General features: G+C 41.4%; 1 protein-coding gene and 1 long non-coding RNA gene across 2 annotated transcripts in view; one reads left to right on the forward strand and one right to left on the reverse strand.

Moving 5' to 3' along the window:
* Positions 1-3093, forward strand: part of LOC106939420 (uncharacterized) — a 7360-nt gene extending 4267 nt beyond the window's left edge. Inside the window, exons 2-3 of the long non-coding RNA XR_001422838.1 lie at positions 1769-1773; positions 2977-3093. This is a non-coding gene — a long non-coding RNA (uncharacterized LOC106939420). The remainder of the gene's footprint in view (positions 1-1768; positions 1774-2976) is intronic.
* The window catches only part of LOC106939419 (dolichyl-diphosphooligosaccharide--protein glycosyltransferase subunit STT3B-like), a 68332-nt gene that overhangs the window by 38730 nt on the left and 25833 nt on the right, over positions 1-3769 (reverse strand). The gene's annotated exons all lie outside the window — the stretch shown is intronic.

Consider the following 3769-nt stretch of genomic DNA (forward strand, 5'->3'; position numbering starts at 1 on the left):
GATCAGTAGCATGTGGGGCATCACTCGGATGTTTGTTGTCTGTCATTGAGTTACTCCATTCAGTATACTAAACATGGCAAATAAGTGAGAAAATTAACTAATAGGTTATTTTAGGTAAAAGTCTAAAGCTAATGCACTAGTCAAGGGCAGTGAAATGCTAATGTTTGTGCTAATGCCAATTAGCACAAACATTATCCTGAAACACTATCCTGAAAAAAAAAACATAAAAAAAAGCTTAATATTATTGCACCGCCTATGGCGGTGAACTGACGTGAGAGGAATATGCAGGCTTTTATTTTAAAACTTTCAGTAAGCATCGTTTTAATGACCACACGAATTCAATGTTTAACAGTGGTTTGTTTAAACCAGTGACATAAAGCCCAAAAGAGCAATTACCTGATGTGAAAAATATCAAGGCTTTTGTTTTGAATTTTTCAGTAAGCTTCATTTTAAATGGCCACACTAATCCAATGTGTAACAGTGGTTTGGTTAATCCAGCTATATAATGCCCAAAACAGCCAGTAGTTCTAAATGCCAGTTCAGGCCCTGTTTACACGACAACGATTTTGGGTGAAAACGGAAGAGTTTTGTTGCGTTTGTAGTAGAGGTGTGCCGATCGATCGGTCACCAATCATAATCGGGCCGATTTTCGTGAAAAAGTGCATGATCGGTGATCGGCGATCATTGTCTCTTTTACCAATACTGATCACCTGTTTCTCATTTCGCAGTCTCCCTGTGCAGCTGGTCTCCTCTTTCCTTCACTCTGCGCAAACGCGCAACAACAAATCTTAAGCGATGTGCAACTATAACGCACTGAGTGAATGGGGAAGTTTGCGTGTTGCGGCGGAAAATTGAAGCACGTCAAAATGCATCAACACAACAAATCTAATATGGCATAAAAACAATGCCATACTTGACGGAGTTTGGCTACATCGAGGCTCACTGCAGTAAAAAAGACATACGGAGCATCAGACAGCAGATAAAGCAGCGCACAGCTACAAACACTCACCCGGATTAGCATGACGGTCAGAAAGCTGAACAAATAACCCGCAAAATAATTTAAGTCTTCGAGCTGCGATGTAAGACGCTGGTTCTGCTCTCGCTGTTGAACCGCTGCTACGCTACAGAGTAATATTTGACAGACGGAGCTTCGCTTCTGCTCCACCTGGTAGTGACTCTCACTGAATCTCTGCTTAAAGCTGCAGCATCTAACTTAAAAAAAAAATAAATTTTACATACGTATTAAAACTTCCGCTGTCCTAACATGAGACAGATAATCTCTGAAAAAATAATCGATCTCCTCCCTGTCCTGCATAATTACTCCGCTCAGTCAGAAACAGCCAATCAGAGCTAGCAGTAATCAGCTAGCCGCCATGCTAACAGGAAGTTTTCATTCAGTAACTCTGGATTGTTTATTGTAATGGATCCTGTATTTGCCTTTGAATGTTAAGTTTTATACTTGAACTTCTTGGCAATGTTGAGAGGTTTTATTTTGGCTCTTTGTATTATTTAGCCTCTTCAGAGCCTTCATATGTTTTCAGTCTGTTAAAGATAGTATTATCAATAGCAGTACAATTTGCACAATGCCTGTTTTGTTTAGTTTTCTTCTTGGAAAAAGTTATTAAAAACAAGTTTTTGTCTAAATTAAGGTGAATTCATGGTTCCTTTTTCCACATAATGTAACCGGTAGGGTTTATGATAAAAAATAAATAAATAATAATTATGTGATCGGTATCTGTGATCGGCAAGGGCGTAGGTTCGGTCTAAGTTTTGGTGGGGACCTTGACACCCCCTCCCCCCCCCGGCAGCACAGTGAAATGCCCAAGAGCACCGAACATTTTTGAGAAGGGGGGGGAAACCACATTGGCTTAATAACCCCTCCCCCCAACCATAACCATATCATACATCTTGTGTATACAACCAGATACAGTCATACTCAGCAGATCAGTTCAAGAACACTTTACTTTTTCCTTTACAAAATTCAGCAAACGTTACAAGTAAGATCAAAAGAAATATCCTCTGGATACAGCAAACACAGTTGCAGATAAGAAGAAATCAATAATAAATAAACATGAATAAAATTCTCTGTATTATTGCAATGTTTGCTGTCTGAGCATCCTATGTGAAAAAATATTACATAATTAACAGACCTATTCTACCTCACATTCAGTGCTGCTGACCTTACTAAACACCGGACTTTACAACAAATGCGTTGCGTGATAGATCTAACTTATGGGTCCACTCACTGTACTTACAGCCGACATAGCGAAATAACTTCTAATGTCTGTCCTTTTCTTTTTTGGTGGCGACATGGTCTCGGAGACTCAGAAGGAGATGCGTGTGCCCAGCTAGCCGCCGCCTTTTGCAGCTAATCAAAGAACGTCCGACGATTCAACTGACTCCCCCTCCCCCCACCCCCCCGACAGGGTCTCGGAGGCTCATAATAAATGTCAAACTAAGAAGCTTCCGTTCCGCACCGCCTGTTGCTGCTAATCAAAGATCGTAGATCCACGTTCTTTGAGCCAATATGGCAAAAATTGGTCGGGACTTTTTCATATCCCATGAATATTGGTCGGGACATGTCCCTACCGTCCCTACCCAAACCTACGCCCATGCTGCTCTCGCTGTTGAACCGCTGCTACGCTACAGGTAGTAATATTTCACAGACTGAGCGCCGCTTCTGCTCCACCTGGTAGTGACTCTCACACCGAATGTTTTCTCTAACAATGGCACAGATTGAAAACGGGTTCCAGAGTGCGATGTTTCTGAAACGTACCGTTTTCTGTTGTTGTGTAAACAGAGAAAACAGATCTTTTCTTCCAGAGAATCCCCAGCTCATGCATAGTATGAGGCAAAACATAGCTGCTTCCTACAATCCACAGAAGAAGAAGAAGAAACTACTCATAATGCTGATATTACTGTTTCCCCATCATATGTGGTTTACTCAGCGTCTCTTCACCGCTCCGCATTGCCCAGGTGGCAAAATACACGGCTGCTTGTTCAGGGCTCTTATCTAGAGAACTACAGACCAGCCCCGGCTCCAGACGAGTTTAACAGGGGGGGGCATCGACTTAGTTTGGGGGGGCAAAATTAGTCTACGTAGCTGAACATAGACAACAACATCAGTAGCCTACAGGCTACTTGTTAACAAGCTTAATGTGCTGTATTGGTATGGGGTTCCATTTGTGTCAAAAATAAGTAGAAGCCATGTGTGTAGATGTCGTTGGTCTATGTTGTTGCTATGTGTCTTTGGTAGATGTCGTTGGTCTATGTTGCATGTAGATGATACATATGTAGATGTTGCATATGTCTATGTTGCATATGCGTTCGCTGCATATGTGTTCGCTGCATATGTAGATGTTGCATATGTCTATGTTGCATATGCGTTCGCTGCATATGTGTTTGCTGCATATGTCTATGTTGCATATGTCCATGTTGCATCTGTCCATGTTGCATATGCGTTCGCTGCATATGGTTCATGTCGTTGGTCCGTGTTGCTATTGCCTGTTCTCTTCGCAATTAAAAAGTCTTAAGTAGGTCATGTCTGATCAAAGTGTTTATTACAAAAATGTTGGTCTTTCAATATTAGTGCTTTGAATAAAAGTGGTTTCAAAATGCTTAGATTTTTACGTCGTATTTTCTTTAGGCATTAGTCAGGGCAGCTAACGAGGTCGAGGGGTCCTGGCCCAGTGAAGGGGGCGCTATTTTCTATTTTATCCGCAGCCTTCCGTTTTAAATTTCTTTTTAAATCTGTGATCTTCATTTTTTA

The sequence above is a fragment of the Poecilia latipinna genome, unplaced genomic scaffold, assembly GCF_001443285.1.
Source record: "Poecilia latipinna isolate Pla-1442-1.1 unplaced genomic scaffold, P_latipinna-1.0 Scaffold2867, whole genome shotgun sequence".
Lineage (NCBI taxonomy): Eukaryota > Metazoa > Chordata > Actinopteri > Cyprinodontiformes > Poeciliidae > Poecilia > Poecilia latipinna.